A 22,348-nucleotide genomic window follows, 5' to 3' on the forward strand; every position below is an offset into this window, starting at 1 on the left:
TCCTTGAATATCTCTTCAATTCGAATTGATACTTTAAGCAAAATGAAGTCTGTTCTTTTACAGACAACTGTGCCTCAAACGTCACCAAAAGAAACGTATGATCTGCAAGTTGCAAGGACGAAGGCAGAGATACATTCCCTTTTATCAACAAATTGCCCCGTGCATTTAGTAGAAATGCTAAGCCGAATCCTAAACATGTCAGATACCAGTGGCAATTTTTTTTGGGACTGTTAACACCCTTTGAAGCAGTTCTGGGCATCTTTCCCAATTTTGTCCATTCTGTCTTTGGCGGCCTACCACTACTTTTGGGACTCGTAGCAGGAATCTTATTTTTGATCCTTCTGTTCCGATATGGCAAGCCAAGTCGCAGACAAGACTCCAGCTGCGATGGAAGAAACAATCCTAGCTATACGCTATCGGGACAGCATAACTAAAGTCCTCGGATTAGCCCGGCTAAGAGATCTGAATATGACCTGGTTTCTTTCATTCAGACCTATTTGACAAAATTGCATCTTACCTGTGCTTCAATGTATGCTATGCAGAGAAGAATGCGTGTTGGATATCTGTCTTACACTACCATCAGCAGTACCAATGGATACAGATACTTTGCTAAGTCCTATAACGGCTAATGCATCGTGTTGTCCCCAGCGGCTACCGATTCTGATGACGGCATTCGTTGAGACTTCACCACTACGAGTATGTGGCAGTGAAGTACGAGATGAGAGCAGCATCACCCAGGTACAACCTTCAGTGAGCATTGCTGATCCTGACATCGATGATAGCAATCATTCTCACGACTGCACTGATGCAGCATTTTCGAACTTGGTCGAACTTTCACCTGAAGCTGTAGACCACTTTTTTTGCGAATCTGTCTGAAATGATGTTCTCCCCTGAACAGAAATAATACTTTTTAAGCAACAAGCACACAGCGTTCCCTGAACTCTGAATTTGGCCTTCAGCTTTGATAAACAAAAGCTACTGAAAATATTTGGAACTATTTTTCCCCTGAAAGCGAAATTATATTTTTTCCACTTCCAAAATATTTACCTTTTTTCTGGCACATGTACTTTGCTTAAAGTAGAACTATTCTTAGAGAACAGAGCTTCTATTTATGGAACTCTAGATACAATATATTACCTCAGCCTCTAGCACAGTACATAATCTGTATAAATATGTGATGGAATGGCCTTGACCTTCCTTTCTGTATTCAGAGCCATTTCATGTGTAATTTTCGCAATTCATTCAGCTGATATATATATATATTTTTTTAACTGAATGAAACCTCTGCTTGAAAAGCGTACAGTACCAATAATCATTTTCGTGTATTTACCATATACCATTTCAAATGCAAATTATGTATTTTGGGGTGGGTTGGAAAAACAATGCATCATTATATGTTTACTATTGCTTAGTTTTAGTAATGAGGGACATTAGATCGTGGAGTGGGTATTGTATTTCTATCTAGGATCCTACTTCGATATTCATATTTTATGCCCTTGTGTGGTTATAATAAATAATATCCTCATAAAGGCATTGGAATCATATCCATATTAGCAGTAGCCCATGCCGTCCACATTAAGCAAGGCTACTTCCCCGGACCCTAGAAAGTCCAACAAGTTCTCTAAACAAATCAAACCTCCAGCAACCTGGGAAATCCCCATGGCTTTTGTTTTGATTTGTCATAGAACTCCTGTGAGCACTGTAAGAATGGCCAGTTCTTGGTGACATCTTTATTGATGTCTTACGTCCCACCTTACGTCAAACCTGGCACATTTCAGGTATAAATATACCAACGTTGCCTTAAGCAAACACAAGGTGGTGGTTTTGGAGCAGAGCGGCTATCTACCCAGCTGATGCGAGAGCCCACGGACGCCGCCCCACCTTTTTGATGCACTGAGAGAGACGCTGTCTTTTCTCCTGCCGACAAATCCAGCTCCGGTGTTCTCAGTCGCCTTCGCGGGCTGCTGGGATATCGAGTCCTGAAAGAGAGATACCAGAACTCCTGTTTCTAATACCAAGGTATGGAGCTGACTAAACCCTTAAAGAGAATTCTTGATTCAGATTCTTGGCAAAACCAACTTAACTTAAACTGCTACTTAGTTACTCCTTCCCACGTATTAGGCTCAGGTCAGGTACACCGGGGTAGGCGTATTTAGAAGCACCAGTTGAGTACGTTAGTCAATGTATATATGTATGTATATATTTTATCCATTTTAAAGTATCTTATGGCTAAGAGACCATATCCATGCTTTTACAGTATTATTTCACAATACTCCTTTTACTGTACGCACTTTACTTTACATTAAGTATTGCAATTATGGCAATTCATTTATCTTGCATGAGAAAGAAGACTGCTCAATAAAATAACACCTTTTATTGAAAACGCCAGTCTCTCTATTTCTCTGCACTCTGGTGAAACTAAGTATGCACAATTGACTGAGTAAAATAGCCGTCTATTGTTTTTACATGACTCTAGAGATACACTCTTATTCTGAGGGAGCAAAGTTGTCATGTTTTATGGTTGTCAGAAGCTTATCCTTTCTTGTCTATCCAGGGAGGTTAAACTCCTCCTCGTTTATTCGAAAAAGTTTCTAGTGACCTCTGAGCTAGCTGGCAAACCTTAAGTCTAATATAGTCATTAGAGACCTAGATGACCTCAGTCCTACCTCTACACTGCTGTTTATATTATTCCAATGTGCAGAGCCTATTGGGAATATAGGAACTACACTACAATATCAACCGTATGTACTTAATTTTGGTGCTCACACATTAGGTGTGCACCTGTTCTTTATTGTTATTTTCTTTAGTATAGACTTGTTTTCTTACGGAGTGGTACATGTGGGGCTGGCCCCCATGTGGGACTGAAGAAGAGGTTTAGGGGACACCTCGAAAAATGTCGACTAAATAATAGGGATAGTATACACATGACAGTTACATTTCTTTCCTATTATTAACCCCTTTTTATCCATCCCAACTAGGAACAGGAATAAATTAATCGCTCACTAGCTAGGTATTTTTAGCATCACCATCACTTCTCCCCCCAACACTGCACTACACATTTTTTCACAAAAACGTGCTCTTACGTAGTTCCGCAAGCCACAGCATGCCGCAATGACGAAGCATCTCACCTACGGGCAACCCTAGGTGAGTGAGGGGACTTAAGAAAATAATTTTCTCTTCTTAGATTTGGGCCGTTGTTTCGCACATCTAGCGGAAGCCTTTCCCTTAGGGTAGGTTCTCAGATCTGTTATTTACAGATTCTTTAATAATTATACATAGTCTGGAGGACGAACATAACGTCTACCTCCATCATCCCCCATTTTTGTTTACAAATAAAATCTGCACCATTCTTTAGTAGACCTCGGAAACATTCTGTGAAATAAGCAGTTTTTATGAACCTCACATAGAATTCCATAACCCCATAAAATACCTTAGTTGTTCTTTATTGGCAGGATGACAATACCTTTAACAATGCTGAGCTTTGGTTTGACACCCTCATCTTAAATAATGTGACCTAAATATTCGATTTTGTTCACAGCAAAGATGCATTTGTCCTCTCTGAGTGTTACACCATTCGTTTGTAAAGTAACAACAACTTGTTAAATGATCTCATTGTGTTTCTCTTGTGTGTCAGAATGCACCAATATATCATCTTGAAAAATCACTACATTGGGCATATTTTTGAACATGTTAGTCATCACCTTCTGAAATACAGAGGCCGCCGAGGCCGATCCAAATGGCATGCGGCAAAATTGAAAGATACCATCAGGTGTAACGAAAGCTGTCAAATGACAAGAACACTCATCTAAAACCAACTGATGAGAAGTTGCCATCAAATCAAACTTTGAAAACCATTTGGATTGGCCAACTGCAGTAATTAAATCGTCAATGCATGGCAGTGGATAACTTTCTACCCAAATCGTGTGCTTGAGGGATCTCAAATCTACACAGAGACGTAATTCACCAGACTTTTTTTGGCCAAAACGATGGGAGACAACCACAAAGTGGAATCCACCTTATAAACAATCCTTTTGTTTTGCATTTTAGTTAACATAGCGGATAACTAATTCCTGATACTTTGAGGTACATTGCACAGTTTGAGCTTGACTGGGTATACATCTTCCTTAACTTTCATAAAATGGGAAAAAATTTGATCTGCCCAATTCTGTCCAGAAATATACACTCAAAACCTGGTTTGATAATCCTACCAAACTTGGCTTGATGCCAAAATCCTAATACATTAATGCCTTTAAATGCTATGTACACTTTACCATGAATGGTTTTGTTTTCAAATTTGATATCCCTCCCAAACTGCCCTCCCAATTAATTCCTGCTTCCTTCAAACTCAGTGGTGATTACATCAGGAGGTAATAGAACTTTGTGAGACCACGACTCCGTGTATCTGTCAAATGAGACAATAGTAATCCTGGCTCCAGAATTAATGAGCAGTGGAATCCCACACCCTTCAATTTCTACGTACGTGTACTAGGGGATCACCAACCTTCTTGTCAGTCTGGACGTTATTAATTTCTACACACTCTACAGATAGAAGCAGCTCTTCAACCTTTTTTCAGCAATATCCAGTTCATAGCATGCTGCACAGTCTTGAACGCTCCTGATAGGAATGCGTTTGCCAGCCCTGTGCACCTTGCCAAATGTCCTAACTTCTGACACTTCCAGCATTATTGTGATGCCGCCAGACAATTTTTAAAACTAGAAACACGAGTACACAAGCCACATCTAAAACAGTGTAATTTAGAGAAATTGCGTCCAGAAATGATACCTTAGCCTTCTCTAGCACTAGTTTCTCCAGAACCCACCCCTTTAGCACCCATATTTGCATTTTTGCCTGGTGCCTATTGCCTGCATGCGGGGGGAGATCCAAACTATCACCCCAGCATCCTGAGCGGCTTTGTAGCTGTGGACACCTCACCTTCGCGCCAGGAGGCGCATTTATTACGGCTGAGCTTCTGCAGCATGGGAGACGCTGTGGGAGCCTGGCCCAAATAAATATACGCTGCATTGGAGCCCAAAAGAGACAGGGCTGGGACCCCCCCTCTGATACTTGGCTAACGGACTCTGATCGCACTGTCCAGCTCTCAGGTACTGTTGTGCTTAATCCCATTCCTGTTTATCAGTATTGTACCATCGTTTTCAGGATATTGATTGTCTTTGACTGTCTTTGATATCTGGTCCTACCATGAGTAAACGCAAGGGAGTAGCGGGCACTCTGGATGCATTCATTGTCAGGGCTGAGTCACTGCTCAGTGACGAGATCGAAATGACGGAACAGCGACTCTCATTAGATCCTTTAATACTACAGAGATGCTCGTCACTAGGCATCTCCAATCCGAATGACGTCCCCCAAAATGTATTTGTCTACTATGCCTCGAAGTTTGTCTTCAACCCCATCTGCACCAACTCCTGCACCAGTCTCGGATGCATCCCCCCACGGTTGTTCCTAATGAACCAAGCACAGCCACAAGAGCACGATTCACCAAATCCCTAACCGAGAGTAAGGTGAGAGAGCCACCAGTGAAGCGGAGGGGTGCTGGCACTCCAAAAACTAAAGCTATAAAGGGGCTTTGATCCGCGGACTCTGAAGCAATACAAACTAACTCTGTGAACACACAGACTGATGCTGTATTTCCTACACTAAATTCTGGAACCATAGGAGACGCTGCTTTTATCACTGCTGTGGAGACAGCCTTGGAAATTGCACTAGCTCGCATCAAGGAGTCGATAAACAAGAACTTTACCCTTCTTTGGGAACATTTAAAACACGTGGACACTGTAAAGGGCAATGAGTGGCAAAAAAGTGACCTCACAGTCGGATGTTATTGTGGGGGAGGGATTGCCAATTCTAACAGATGCCAATCCAAGCCTCAACCAACCAGTTCCAACCCCCGCCCAGTATAAAGAGTCTTTTTCTGGTAACTCATGTGCAACATGCTGTAAAGTAAAAGAACTCTTTATGTCGAAACCTAGATTTGAGCAGGGAAATATACCGGATGTATCCCGGGAACCCAACATGGAGATCCCGGAATCACGTTGTACCTACCCCGAACACTCACATTCTGGACCCTTGTAATGTAACTCGAGTAGGAGCACAATAGATAGCCTAAGGAGCAATCATTTGAGACCCAACACAGATGTCTTGAGTTTGCCACCAGCAACTTGTGCATATGTACTAGTTTTGGCCAGTGTTCCTACCCTTACATGGGATCAGTGGGAGTCTTGGGCTGACTTTTATAATAAGAGTGTGGATTGGCTAAAAAGCAATAAAGGTTTCACCCATCCGACATGAATGAGATTATTATGGCCCATAGAGTTGGGTGGGTTGGCCCATCCCCTAAGAATATAGACGGTGACTGTATTGTGATTAACTTTCGTAAGCCCCACATGGTTCGCTCCCTATTGAGACTTTGTGAGCAAACATCTAATCAAAGCACTAGAATCTGCGTGCTACCTCTGGGCTATTTATATAAACCAATCCTTAGGCCTACTGTGATGAGTTTGCTTCCCCTTTTTATCCAATAGGTTTCAGGCCCTATCAAAATTAGACACCCAGGATTGACAACAACCATTATTGGAACACCAATTATATCCCTTGGATCATTTCCTGGTCCCCTGTATCTCCCCCCCCTCATTGGTAAGCCAGCCGATCTGCAAGTGCTGACCAAGGCCCAGGCTGACACAGAGTTGAGTATTCTGAATTGGAATGTAGCAGGCCTTCATTCGAGGTTGGGGATGCAGACTTGTTAAACCTAGTAAATGAACAGGACATAGTTATGTTCCAAGAGACCTGAGCAACCCAGGAACTATACATCAATGGGTTCCAATGTTAAAATATTGTAGCTCCCACCCCCAGGTTTGGTCGCCCTTTGGGGGCCTATCTATTTGGATCAATATAGCCGCTGTTGGCAGTATTAAGGTTTGTTTTTTTAAAAATTTGTTTTCATTGATTTTACAAAACAGTGAGCCAAACATCGTTAAGCGATCAAAGGACATATAATCACGCGGCATAGCATGACATGCTTACAACCATCATAGGCTAACATACATTAACAGTGTCGGGCATCCATAAGTGTCCTTGAATGGCAACACATAGTGGACCAGTATCATTAAAAATAAGTCTTTAACGGTATACCAATACAGATAAATCTCAGCATTCTTGTTTACAACAGAAGTTTAGCAAAATGGTTGGTAATTCGTTAAAGCTATCAGGATTCAATGCAGCTGAAACATCTTAACAAAAACAGTTACCCAACCTCCTTCCCCTCATGCTTGGCCCTCAATATCCAACAGTAGCATTTGTATATCAATCATATCCATAGGTGCGAGCTTCTCGGTTCTAAAGGCTGTCGTAGGTGAACGGCACAGTGCTGTTAACTTACCCAGCATAGCACACAGATAATGTGAGGTGCTCAAGTGTCCTGTACCCTCGGAATAGGTCCCCATGTGACAAACCCAACATCCCCTATTAGGACAAAATATCCATTGCAGCGTATTCTTCTAGCATTGCATACCAGCTCAGCGAGATCTGTGTTTTCCTTAGGCCTCTATATTCCTCCCTTTTCATTTATGTCCCCTCCGCTTTACCCCCATCTTAGCATTTCTGCGTGCCATTCCTGTAAGGACGGTGCTCTAGTGGCCTTCCATCGCGTGGTTATGGCTCTCTTGGCTAGAAGGAGCACAAGGTTAGCAAATTGTGAGGTACGGCTGCCCTTCTTTTCACAGGGTCCCAGACCTAGGATGCAGTATTCCAAGGTGTCATTCTGGGGTACCGGAGCCACTGCAGTCAATATTTTGTATACCGTTGCCCAGTAATGTCCCAGTCTAGGGCAAGCTCATAACATATGTACCAACTGCGCGTCAGGTGCGTGGCAGTGCGGGCATTCATCATTTGCCCCTGGAAACATAGCGCTTAGCCTGTGTGGGGTTAAGTACGCCCTGTGCAGTAACATCATTTGGATAAATTTAAATTTGGGATTACAAGAGACCTTTTTGGGGAACCCCAATATAGTGTCTGATTCCTTGTCTGTGAATGCACGGCCCACGTCCCCTTCCCACTTGTCGCGTAGCGGCTGAAATTAGATCGCACTCTCCGCTCAAATCCCGTGGGTTAGCCATTTTGTCAGTCGAGCCCCATTACCAATTAGGTATGGCATGGTAAGCAGTGTGTTCGTGGGTGGTTCTGTATCTTCGGGCGACCAAGTGATGCGTATATATCTGAAAGTATGTAATAGGAACAACGTATCGGGGCACCATGTATGCATACAAACGTTTCATGTGACATTAGTACACCCTCTGTAAAAAAGTCTCTAGTGTGGTAATGCCCGCCTCAGTCCACGCCTGTAGGACACGGTTAGAGGTTAGTCTTGAATGTGTGGGGATAACCAGCAGCGCAACGGTGGGGGCATCTGTCCAGTGTATCTCACTGCACTCCGCCAATAAGTAATAGCTAATTTCAATAAGTGGGGTGTTGACGTCAGCAGAGGGGCTTGTGGTAGTAAGAGTCTGTGGATGATCCCCCTTATCCCTATCTTGTGATGTCATATCCAGCTCGTGCAAATTGAGTCTTATACAATAAGATATTAGAGTGGACCGAGGAAAGCGGCATTTTGGAGTCTTGTCAACTGGGCTTTCGAAGCAATGTAGGCACCAATGAGCAATACCTCAATCTTAATTTAATTATGGGCAAATATACCATAGCGCTGGCCTCCCCAATCTATTTAACCTTTATGGATTGGACCTCTGCCTTCGACCTTGTCAATAGGTCACAGCTTTGGTCTATCCTTTTGGCCTATGGACTGGATGAGCCCTTGGTGCACTTTTTAGCGTATCTCCACAAAGATCTTAAGGCCCGGGTCAGGATTAGCAGCGGGGGTGAGTCACTGAAGCAATTAAAGTAGGTAGAGGGGTTAGACAGGGTTGTGTTTTTGCCCCCCTCCTCTTTATTATTTATATCAATGGACTGCATAAAACACTTGAATCATTGACCCATGACGTCCCTAAAATAAATGGTAAAAACACTCCCTGTATTACTGTATGAGGATGATGCGGTCCTTATGGGCCGCACTCCTTATGCCTTATGTATTCTAGCGCAGGGTTTTGTTAACCATATGGATAAACTGTAAATAAGGACCAATTAAAAAAAATCTTTTATAATGTTGAGTGAACCTGGGAAACACCATCCTTATTCTATATCTGTGGGAGACCAGAGACTGATAAGTACCAGTTCTTTTCCTTATCTTGGGTTGGTCTTTGCTGCGAAATGCTCCTGGACTGAACATATGGTTCACTCCAAGAGCAAGTTCTCAAAGGCCTCTAGCTTGATTCTTAGCCTCCCACTCCCAAAGAGAACAGCTGCTATTTTAGCCATTTAATTTTTTTTAATATACAGTGTTTACCAAGGGCCACGTACGGCGCCGATGTCTAGGATCATCGCCAAGAGTGACTGCATCCAAGAAGAAGAGAGCAGATTCTATCAGCTATCAGACGTACCAATTTCCACAGCTCAATAAATTTGCCACAAGGAACTTAATTTAAATTTTATAGAGGATTTTATTAGGGCCCGCCCTGCTATCTTTTGGCTCTCCCTATGGAAAAATCCAGCTGCATATCTAATGAGAGATCATAGGCGACGGAAATGGCTGTGAGAAAGGGAAGGATATCCCATGGCTGTCAGGAGTGCACGAAGCTTATGTAGTGTTAACAAGGGAAATCTTTTTTTAAATCCTAGCACAGCTGAGACCCTGCATAAAAATGAACTTAGGAATGCACTCTATTCACTTTATAGCACGGAAAGGATCGAAAGGGAATCTAAGAAATCCTCTGTCCTTATTTATATGGCCATCAAACAGTCCATTCATCACCTAGCCAGCTATCTTACCCTGCCTATGAGTCATTGGGAGAGGAGCCTCCTCTTTCACCTTAGGGCAGGTACTGTAAAATCTGCATTGTGCTTTCCCCTCGGCCATCATGCAAGTCTTGATCTCTTACCTTGTCCGTGCCATGGCCAGAGTGGCCAAAGAATTTTACATTTTCTGTTTTTCTGTAAATATTATTTAAAGTATATTAAGTGTTTTTTTAACTCTGTTTAAAAAAAAAATAAACTGACGCCCATTAGTCTGGAAAATGCTTATTGGAGGTTGCTTACCCTGGCTGATGGAAAGCTGATTATCCACACAGGCACTTTTTTGAGAATTGCTGTGCGAGCACGCCAGATGATGTCTAATCCCTGAGATCCTATATTATCTATATATGTGTTTTGCACAAATCTGATTATTTTATTATGTGTATTTATGTATATTAACAGTGGTTTTTATTGTGATTCCATATTGTGTATTTTTAAATTGTTATGTTTGTTGTGCTTTCATGGATATGACTGTATCTGAATAAAATGTTTTTGAACTTGAACTGAACACTAGAGCCACTGGTGTTGCACATCCGAGAGGTTTTATCCGTAGAACTGACACTAGCTAATCCAGCAATAGGCGCTGCAACCTCTAAGTGCTTGGCATCAAGCTGTGAACTTTCAATACTTTTTGCTTTATCAATAGCTTCATCCAGAGATGGATTTTTGCATGACAACAATTTCTGTTGGATCTTTTTAGAGTGGCATCTACATACATTCCGGTCTCTAATAAGTTGAGAAGTGAAATTATCAAAATCATAATACTGAGCTATAATTTTTAGAGCAGTAGCAAAGGAATCAATTGATTCATTAAGTCTTTGAATACATGTAAATAACTTGTTTCTGTGTACTACTAAATAGACTTTTCCTTCAAAGTACGTTCTCAATCGTTTCACGGCTAATTGTAATTCATCAAGACCTTCGCTGTTGTGGCCTGTGTACTCAGGCAAGTGGTCAAATACATTCTAACCTTCTACAGCCAATTAATATTACAAAAGACTGTGTTTTCTCTCTGCCTTAAATTTAAGACCATCAATTTCTCCTAGATAAGCACTAAAAGATCTATAACATAAACACCATTTCAAGAGTGGTTCACTTGGTTCCTGTAGAAAACGACTGGGGGGTGTAACTGTTAGAATTTTAAAAAACTGGCAAGTACGTTTTTCCATTAAGAGAAACCTGGAAGGGAAAGGAGGTTAAAGGAAAAAAAAAATTAGGAAACAAAAAATATGAACATAAAGAAGCCTGTCGTGAGAAACGTGTTAGGACACAATGGAAATCATAATGCATTCAACAATGTTCAATCCAGAAAAAAGACAAAGAAAGAAAAAAAATAGTTCTGTGTGGATGTAGTACTGTGGCTGCCCACACGGGGCGCTGAACAGAGCATGAAGACAATCCAGTGGGCACTCGCTGGTTTCTCTTGAGATTTGGTGTATCCGGGAAGCGAGGCAGTCCCGTAGAAGACAGATGAGGATGCAGATGAAATGAAGGCGACAGCTGAGACAGTAATATTTTATTGACTTTAAATGGAGCGGTGGTTTTGTTAGCATAGGTAGCAGAGAAAACAATGCAAGCTGGAGGATATCATTGCTCCGGCACGAATGGCAAAACGAGAGAAGACTCAAATCAAATCAAATCAAAACAACTTTATTCGGTTTCCATTGGTGAAAGCCATAAAAGTACATAAAAACACAATAAATATTAAAAACCGTTATTCGTTCGTTACAAATAGGCATTATAAAAAACGTTTTCAAGATCCTTTTTCGATAGAAAGCTGTTACATATCATTATAAGTTCATACGGTGCCTAATGCATAGTTTTAAATATTGTGCCACAGATTTTGTCATTAAGTTATTTTCCAAAAATTGCAGTGCCAAGTAGGCAGGGCGACATCTACGGATGTTCATAACTTTTAGTAGTGGTAATATCCACCTCCTGCGTAGTGGCGTGTAAAATTTGCAAAAGAAAAGGACGTGGATTGTAGACTGTGGGGACATTAGGTCGCAGGGGCACGCCGAGATGTTATGAGTCCATACGTTCTGGGTGGGAAATAAAACCATATAATGATATAAATTAAACCTGAAACGAGTGAGGAGGAGTTTTTCGAATTGCGACAAGTCGTACTGCAGATAAGGTTGAATGGTTGGGACCAACTGTATTAATAAACATTGTTGAACTGATGGCTTGCCTATTTCACACAGCATCCGTAGTTCAGATAAATGCGACAGACAAAGTGATTTTAGGTCTTTTTTTGTTATGTCTGTTACAGACAGTGGGTCATCAAAGAATCTCGGGAGGCCGATGTCAGTAAAAAATGATTTTACATAGACCAACCATTTTATCTTTTTCATGTACTCTAGTTTCATGCAGTCCTCTATTATTGTTCTTGTGAGATGGCATTCATCCGTGGCCCATATTCTGCGCCATAGCATGATAGGCTGAATCTTGATGATGTCAGATATATAATGTACCCCGAGTTCGAGGTGACAGCCAAATGTTGTTGTGCTTTTTGGAACAGCCAGTAGAAACTTTAGGAAGGAGTTTTCGACTTTTTGTAGTTGTTCAACATTTGTTGTACCCCAGACTCCTGCTCCAAAGGTGGCTGTACTAATGCATTTTGCGTTATATATCTTGATCATCTCGTTCGGAGGTCTTTTTCCCAAACGAAGTGAAAATGCTTTTAAGGCACCGACTGTTCTTATGAGGGCTAACTTTCTGGAATTGATTGCTTCTCTCCAGTTGAACGCCTCGTCGATAGTGATGCCAAGATAAGGATATGTGTTGACTCTTTCAAGGGGCAGATTGTCCACATACATTTTCTTCACTTTTTTCCCTTTATTACCGGCGTGCATTACATAAGTTTTCCTTATGTTCACCTTTAAGTTTAAACTGGTCATAAAGGTGCAATAGTTGTTTAAAGCCCTCTGAAGCTGGACTGGTGTTCGAGCCAGAATTACCGCGTCGTCGGCATATAGTAACGCTGGAATCTGTCGACGACCGGCTTCTGGGAGATCTTTAATGCCCTTTAGCATTGCAGCCTCAAGACCGTTCGTGCAGAGCGTAAATAGGAAGGGGGCCAGCACACACCCTTGTCTGACCCCCTTCTGAATTGGAAAGCTGTTGGTTAATTGTCCTGCTGTCCCAAATCTAACCTTTCCCGTGGCGCCGGTGTATAACTCACGGAGGATGTCTACTATGGATGGTTCGATCCCCATTTGTAGCATTATTGTCCAAAGCTTCGAATGTTCCACGCAGTCGAAGGCTGCTGTGAGGTCAACGTAGACCATATGTAGGCAGGACTTTTTTGCTGTTACATATTTTCCAGCGAGTAGTGTTAAGTTCAAGACTTGATCCACGGTGCTCAGCCCTGCCCTGAACCCGTATTGAAGGTCTGAGAGTACCCCTTGCTCTTTTGACCACTCCTGGAGTCGGTCAAGAAGTATACGCCCTACCATCTTTCCAATCGAGTCCAGGAGGGAGATGGGGCGATAGCAGGTGGGACTGTCTCTGTTGCCCTTCTTGAAGATAGGGACCAGGATCGATGTTGACCAGGAGTCAGGAAGGCCAGTATCTTTTGCTGCATTTAACACTTTGGTTAAAAGAGGAGACCATAATTCTGGTAGAAATTTGTAAAGATCCATGGGAATAGAGTCTGGTCCTGGTGCTTTACCAATTTTGGCAGATTTTATGGCATTCATTGTTTCGTTGAGTGTGAAATGTATCTCTATTGGGTATTTCACCGGCGGGAGAGGATCTAGGAAAGTTCGGTCTGTAGATTTGACCTCTCCGAAAACCCCTGAGAAGTGTTGTACCCAGTCTTCTGCGCTTATGGCGACATCCAAGGAGGGGCCATCGTTGTTGTCTGTTAAAAAAGGGGTTTTGACTGTTTCCCAGAAGGCTGCACTGTCTTTTAGGGTACTGCTTTTTAGGAGTTGGGTCCAGAGCTTTGCTTGTATCTCCTTTTTCCTTTGTTTGATTGCCTGTGTGTAAGATTTCCTTAGTTCAATTACCTCTTCTCTGTTTCTTTGTTTTTTTGTTAAAGCTTTCTTTAAGTTAGAGTAGGCTTTTGTGCATTTTGTGTTAAACCAGCCGTTTCTTGAGGTATTATTTTGTTTAATGGGCCTGGTTAATTCATTGCTTATTGTTTTCACTATTACGTAATAGCTATTCATGATCTCTGTTGGGTTTGTAGAAGGATCTAGGCATTTGTCAATTTTGTTACTACATGTTTTGATTATTTTCGCACTGGTAAGTTCTTGATCTACATTACCCCATTTAAGGGTGTACCTGTTTAATCTGTCCAGTGTTAATGCTTCTTGGTGTAGAAAACCGGGATGAGCCTTTTCTGTTTTCTTTTGAAGATCTGGTTCTAGAAACGTTAGTCTAAGTGGGGAGTGGTCACTAAGTGCATTGTTATCCACTTCAAATGAATTTATGCGGATGGCTTTGTTACTGGATATCAGGATATAGTCTATTAACGTTTCAAAACCTCTACCATGAAAAGTTGAGGTAAATTGAGTTATAGGCGTTTTTAACATGTTTGCGAACCCTATATCTAATTCAGACATGATGGCCTGCATGTTGGTGCCTTCGGGGGTGTGGGAAAAATGAGGTAGGGAATTTCCATATTCGTCTGTAATCCCACAGATAGAGGCGTCGCTTTTTTACATATATGAAGATTAAAGTCGCCTCCCCAGATTATTGTATGTGACACTCTAGCATGTTTTGTTTTTCGATCATTAGTCTCTTTAGAAATTTCATTTAAGGCCTTGGACAACTCCATTGGGGTCATGTTGTTATAGAAGTTTATGAGGGTATAAACCTCTTGATTAATTCCTTTGATGTTAATTATCTGATAGTTCTGATGGAGTGATAGAGGAGTTATTTCGCGACACGGCCAAAGGTTGGAGATGTATGTGGTTAAGCCTCCTTTGCTTCTCCCTGAGTTTGATTTTATTGCCTGGGAGAAGTATGTTCTGTATCCCACAAGGTGGATTGGATCGTTAAGCCATGTCTCCTGTAGACAGATTATATCATTCAAGTGGACCAGTTCTAAAAAACTTTTTTCCAGGTATTTGGTTGCTAGTCCCGCCACATTCCAGAATAACATGTTCCTGTCATGATTTTTACTGGTATTGACACGTGGCCTTGGCTGGGCGGTGATTTCATCGTTTGATTGAATGACGGGAGGATCCAGATTCAAGTTTGGTGCGTATGTCTGCACTTTTGGGGTAATTTGTGACATAATTATGGGTCTGATGCTGGCCTTAGTAAGGCATTGACGTTCTTCAGCCTGTTTTACCGTGATTTGAGATTTTGTCGTTACTATTAGTTCGTGTTGTCTGGTTTTTGATGTGCAATGAGTTTTGTTAGAAATCTTGCTCTTGGGATGTTTGACTGGCCTGTTAGTGTAAGCTCTGTTGTTATACGGAAAGGTCGTAATGCAGGTCTCTGATGATGGTCAGTCGACCATATCCAGGCAGCTATAACTGTTTGAAGTTGGTATTCCAGCCCATGTATCCCTATGAGGTGGTTGACGTATCCTCCTACCATGATTATTCCAGTCACCCCGGTCGTTATAATCATGGCCCCATTCTCCCTGGTGCCAGCTCCTGTGGTTGTTTCCTTGGCCCCAGTCTCCCTGGTTCCAGCTTCTCTGATTGTTTCCTTGGCCCCAGTCTCCCTGGTTCCAGCTTCTCTGTTCGTGATCAGGGTGGTTCCAAGACCATTCTGGGGGCCAGTTAAAGTCCTCAGGGCGATGATTTTGTTGGGGGTAGAAGAAGGATAGACGTTTTACCTTTATTCCTCCGTTATTTCCTGATGAATCCCAAGAACATATGTAGTCCACAGCACGGGGGTTTTCAAGGTTGACAATTATACAGTCACCGGGTATTGTTTTTGGTTGATGACCTATCCATGAAGCCATTCTTGCTGTGGTGATTCTCGTGATATTATTTGGGTGGTTGGGTCTGTTGATGTTTAGCCAGTAGCGAGTTTTATTTAATAAGGACCAAGTTGGTTCTTCTGTGTCATTGCTTAGTTCTGGGACCCCTGTTAGAATGACAACAAAGGGTGCTGCTTCCGGTGGAAGATTTACCAATTTGGACCGTTTTCTATGTAATCGTTCTGGTTTATTAATTTGTCTCTGTGTCTGATCATAGCGGGGGGTGTTTGATGCAGGGAGTATAGAGGGGGTATTTGCTGGGAGAGCTTTTGTATCAGGGCCGTTTGCTCTAGAAAGTTTTCCTGGTGATTTGTTTTGTGTGCCTACGACTGTTTTGAGAATTTCTTGAGGGGTCTTATTTTTTGGTGAAAGAATTAGATTGTTAGATTTTTTAGCTGGCTCTCCTGGTTTTGCGTTTGTATTGTTTGTTGTAGCAGTGCTTATGGCTGGTTGTTTTGGTTTATCTGTAGACTTCGCATTGCCTGATATGACATTAAGTCCAGGTAAATTTAGGTGTTCTTTGTTTCTTAAGTTAGAGGTTGTTTTTGAGGTAGCAACTAATATTTCTACTTGCTTCTCTATGATTTGCAAACTTTTTTGAATAGGTTGTAGCTGATATTTGACTATTTCAGCTATTTCCTTTAATAAAGAAGCTTGTGTTTTAGTATTATTGACGTTTTTTGTTAGAATGGGAGCCGCCGCCTTCTTGTGAATCTGCTTAGAGTTAGGTCTGTCGTTGTGATCTTCGACTAAAAGTACGTCGGAGTTGGTATTGCTGTTAGATTCAGTAGAGGCGACAAGTTTTCCACTGTTTGGATTTTGAATGTTATTTGAGTCACACAGTTTGGGGAGTGGATCAGAGTCTGAATTTATTACAGCTGTGTTAGTTGAATTTTTTGGGAGTGTTTCTTTATGATGCGACAGTTTCTGGATTGCCCCTTCCCTAATCCCTCTTAATTCACTTTGTGTGGATTCAGTTGGTGTTGGCTGCGGGCTTTCAAAGATGTCAGGGGTCTGCTCAAGACCTTGGCTCAATTGTGAGTCTGACAGTTGTAAGGATACTGATAGGTCAACGGTATTCGGGATCACATGAATATCCGCATTTGTTTCCGGGTTAATACTGTTTTGTGGTGGGACATTTGGGGTTTGTGCTTGTGCTAGCATGCCCATTGACGAGCGTCTTGCTTGGTCTAGTTCGTAGGAAACTCGTCGGTCGATCAACATAACATAACATAACATAACCTTGGCGAGTGCCACGCAGGATGGTGAAATCGAGGTCAGCCCTCCATAACTAATACAAGCTGTAGGATTATCGTACAACGCCCATATCCCCTTTAAAAATTGCCCCCCGAGCCCTATCTTTGTCATGACACACCAGAGATAATCCCACCCCACTCGGTCGAAAGCCTTTTCGGCATCCAGCAAGATCATGCCGAGGGGGGTGGATTCCGTCCCTGCCACATCAAACACCATTATAGCCATATTAACGTGAGTGGTAGTGTCTCTCCCAATCACAAAACTATGCTGTTGCGGGTTAACTATTTTGGGCATAAGGGGAGCCAACCTAGTCGCTAATATTTTCGCAAATATTTTTGCATCGTAGTTAATCAGAGAGATGGGTCTGTATGACCCCCTATCCTCCTTAGGTTTGCCCATTTTAAGGAAAAAATTTTTTTTTAACCCTGTTCCATGAATTGGGAGCTTTTCCAGTCACCCCAATGGACTGTATGACTTGCAGTAGTAGAGGTGACAGTTCCTCTAAACAGATTTTATAAATCTCGATGGGGATAGTATCTTCTCCTGCGGCCTTCCCAGCAGGCAGAGAAGCAATAGCCTGGCTAAGCTCTAGTCCGGTAATATCTTCCGAAAGTTGGCCCATTTCTGAGAGATTACCAATATTTATCGCATTCTCGTCCAAATATTCTTTTATTAAGTCAGCACGTGGTGGTGACTCTGGGGTATACAAGGAGCTGTAAAAATCCACAAATTGTTCTAGAATATCATTTGGCTGTTCATATAGCATATCATCGGATCCTCTAATGTTATTAATCAGAGAGCTGGCTCTGTCCTCTGCAACCTTATTGGCCAGGATTTTGCCGATGTTGTCCCCTCCCTCATATTGAGCTAGTCTGAATTTATGTAAGTTGGCATTGTTTTTTTGAAAAAGTTTTGCCTTTGTATCTGCTTTTAATTGCCCTAATTTCAAACTTATTTCGGCTACTGCAGATGGATTTAGCCGTAAAGCTGTGGCAAGCAGTATTTCTTGTTCGGCAATACTGGAGATTAGTAATTTATTCAGTTTACGATGTTCCTTATTTTGTCTGAACACATAATCCTGTGTAAACCCCCGGATACTTGCTTTACAGGCGTCCCAGACCATGGTAATTGTGGTGGAGTTCTGGTTAAGTTCAATAAAGTTATTAAGGTGGATTTTAAGTTCAGCTATAAAGACAGATCTGATATTAGATATCTTGGAAAGGAGAATAATCTAAGGCAAGGGCGATTGTGTGGGGTGGAAAATATCAGCATTATCGGATTATGGTCCAAAGAGATTCGGGGGCAAACCTCCCTAGAGCTAGTGTTCAGTAAATTATCATTGACTAGAGCCATATCCAAACGAGAGCATGATTTGTGAGGCGCAGAGTAATACGTGTGCCCAGGAGTGTTTGGATGTATATAGCGCAAAGCATCTTTGATATTATGAATACGGCAAATATCTAGAATGGCAGCCCTGGTTTTGCGCATCCGTTGAAAACGCCTGTGTCTCGTAGTATCTTGTTTGTAATCCATAATGCAGTTAAAATCACCCATAATAATGAGTTCCCCCTCCCAATTCAGAAGTTCTACATTCAGATGGTCAAAGACCCTGGGTTCGTCCTTATTTGAACCATAAACCACAAAAAAAACGCATTTCTGATTTTCAATATTTAACTTGGCAATGGCCCATCTGCCATCCTTATCACAAGCAGTTTTCATGGTTTCCGCCCTAAGTCGTTTATCTTTGAGAATGGTGGCACCTCTAATAGAAGCCCCAAATGCAGAACAAATTATATTATCATATTCCATGTGACCTAGAATTTTTTTTATCTTTATAAGCGATGTGTGTTTCAGATAATAAAACGAAATGTGGGTAATGCAATCTTAGCTCTTCCGAGACTAAGCGTCTCTTGCTTTTACTGTTTAACCCCGCAACATTCCAAGCTAAGCATCTTAATTTGTACATTTAAAAAAACAAAACAAAACAAAAAAGGCATAGTTAACCAAGTGGAATATTTCTGTTCCTGAGCAACCAAGAGCTGTATATCTTAATTTGTGCTTTTATTTCCCTTTATTGCACTTCTCCCTATCAAATTCAAAATATATTTTTATCCCCCAAATCCCCTGTGGAGAGCTGAGACCCCCTCCCTTCACCCCCCTGTCTCCCACCAACCCACCTAGTGGAGAGACCACCCTTCAGCCTCTGCTGCCGCTGTAGAGGCAGCACCTGAAGTGGTGCGCCTGTTGCATGCCCCACCCCTACTTGACAAAATATTCTAGACACTACTTAAGAAGGAGACAAAGAGAAAAAGGAGAGAGAAAAATCCCGATCCCCCCAAAATGAAATCTCAGTCTCTCTTATCTGCAATATCAGCCTAATAGTACAGTCTCTTTAATTAATATAGCTAGCCCGCCGGGCTCAGGTTAAATTAGATAACGCCAGCTCAGCTTCTTTTATATCAGTAAAAAAATAAGTATGGCCACCTTTAATAACCTTGAGACGGGCAGGTTCCTGGAGGAAAACTTGCCCTCCAATAGATTTAAATGGGTCAATTAATTTGCGCAATTGCCATCATCTGTCCATGGTGGCTTGACTTAGATCTGAGCGAACAAAATGGGAGAGATTCTCTATAGCTACAGGCGAGTTGGGACGTGCTTTTTGCCAAATGGCCTGTCTTAATAAAAAATTACCGAAACAGATAAGGAAAGGACAGGGAAATTTGCTCTCTTTGTTTCTTTGGACTAAGGGGAAGCGATGAGCCCGCTGCATTTGGGAGTCCCAGTCCCAGTCAGCTATATCTGGGAAGGCTTTTTGTAATAGATTAACAAGATAAGCCCTCGGGTCAGACCCTTCAGACCCCTCCGGTACACCAAAAAGTCTCATGTTCAACCTTCTCTGCCGATTTTCCAAATCTTCAACTTTTAGTTGCAGCAAAATCATCTGAGTGTCATGTTGGCTCGTTACAGTATTGATGTGGGTTGCCACCTCTTCTACCTTCACCACCCGCTGTTGTAAATCTTTGATATCCTGCGAAACACCTCCAAGTTTTGAGGTTAGTTCATATAAGGAGGACTGTAGTTTGTTATTGTCTTCCCGGAGCTGAAGATAGTGATCTTGTGCCTCTAAATGTTGATTGGTTAAAGTTTGTAGAATAATGTCCAGTGGAGATGTATGCATCTCCAATACATGCTCATGTTCCTGAAGTATATTTGCTGCTTTGGCAGAAGTCACAAGAGTCACAAGTGTTAATGGATCGGGGGCAGTGGGAGCACTTGAGGTGGTGTGATTAGCAGTTGTGCTAGCGAGGGTTAATGTGCAGTCAAGTGTATTTTCAAGTGTAGCTGTCATCCCAGTAGTGATAGATAATGCATGATCTTTAAGTGTTGAACTTGTTGATCCCTCGGACTCCAACGCAGATATAGTTTCCTGGTCGGGTGTGGCATTTGGCATATCATTACCAGCTTTGGAGATATCGAGCGAGTTTTCAGAGGGAACAAGGCAGCCTAGAGTAGGTTCGGAATCCGGGGGGCTGGTAGCTGACAGCCTTAGAGTCATACTTTTCACAAGTCCTTTTGCCTCAATCCATTTTCTGAGAGGACTTTTGTCGATAGACTTTTCTGCCGGTCGCAGTATTGCTTGAGATCAGCAGGCTGGGAGCAATACCTACTTTCCCCCCTTTTTTGCCCTTAGTTTTTTTTTTTTACCCTTGCGCCTTCTATCTGCCAAGAGTTTCGCTGTACAATCAGCAGTCAACCGTCTCTTCCTCCACCTCCTCTTCGTACTCTTATTAAGAGCCCAAATCAGCGCTCTCTTCCACACCCATGAAGTTGTCGTGGCACAAACCAGACCGATCACCCACCTCCAGGGTTGATGGCCCAGTTTCGTCTATGAGGAGAGTAGTATCCCGTCTCAGGTCAGTAGCAAATGGTTCCTCCAGAGAAACAGAGTCTGTACTTGCCAACCTCTCTGGATCAGATGCCACATCTAATATCCCTTCATTTATATTTGAGGTTATGCTTATGCTCATATTACCCTCCAGATCCTTACTAGTCTCTGCCAATGCATTTATAGCCTCTACAGTAGACAAGCTTTTGAGGGATTTGGCTGTTGACAGCATAATTGGGCCTGCAACATTGTTTACAAGGTGTTCTGCCGTAGCTTCAGTAACTTGTAAATCTATGGTAGCGGTTACTTTTGTAGCTAAAGGCGTTTTGTTTGACACTGTTTCCAAAACCGCCATTTCTAGCGTGATTGAGCTGTCTGTTTCACCCTTTTTGGTGAGTCCGGAACCAGGTCCAGAAGTCTCCAGCTTGGCGGCATTCTTTGCGGCACTTTTCACCCCAGTAGAACTCCCCGTAACAGTCAGAATTGGTGGTCGGAGCAAGAGCTTACGCGCCGGTATCCGATCAGACCCTTTAGTTGCCGCGGAAGCCTCTGTTGTTTCTGCTGCCATGTTGCTTGCTCCAGCCTCGCCCTCACCAAAGCCGCAGGAGCCATAGAAGAAACCGGTGAGGTTGCAGTCACTGTCGCTGTTGCAGAAGCCGCGGGAAAAGGGGCAACGGTAGTACCCGAGGCGGTTTTGGTATTGCGGGTAGATCGTGGGGGGTTCTTTGGTGACATTTTGCGGTCTCCCAGCGCACGAGCAACGGGATGCAGGCAAAACCAGCCAAACCCAGAGCCAGTAATCAATCCGCAAATCGATTGCCGGATGACCCGTGAGCGGCCCAGCAGCAGCCAGAGCATTGAGTGGAGAGGGAACTTCGCCGCTGCTCAGGTAAGTCTCTGACATTCAGGTAGCTCTTGATCAATACTTTTTTTCAGTAATTTTAATCTCATATGCGGGTTTCTCCAAACTTTAGCGTCCGTAGTTTGATTCAGCCGTTAATTCTCGTCAGGGGTAGGGAGCGTCCAGGTTAGCTACCACTCAGCGGCGTCCTCACTCTGCCATCTTGGACCCGCCCCCAAAATTCTCACCATTAGATAATAACTCCTGCTTACGTTTACAGAGTATTGATCAATTACCACGTTGCTTACTCATATAGCCAATAGAAAATACAGCAAATGATATAGCATGTTTTTGGTGCTAGGACAATATAATTTGCACAGTAAAGGTCTGTCCGAAAAAAGCCGGTCTTACCACCAACTTGCTTACTAAGCTAAACGTTTGGTGTTAAAAAAGTAAAGAACCCACGTCAAAGAAGAAAAAAATGTTTTTTTATTATCC

The 22,348-nt window shown here is 42.4% G+C and overlaps 1 protein-coding gene across 1 annotated transcript in view; it reads right to left on the minus strand.

Annotated features, from left to right (window-relative positions):
- Positions 1-22,348, minus strand: part of LOC147700371 (uncharacterized) — a 401,830-nt gene that overhangs the window by 291,521 nt on the left and 87,961 nt on the right. The gene's annotated exons all lie outside the window — the stretch shown is intronic.

Source organism: Lissotriton vulgaris, chromosome 8 (assembly GCF_964263255.1).
Source record: "Lissotriton vulgaris chromosome 8, aLisVul1.2, whole genome shotgun sequence".
Taxonomy (NCBI): domain Eukaryota; kingdom Metazoa; phylum Chordata; class Amphibia; order Caudata; family Salamandridae; genus Lissotriton; species Lissotriton vulgaris.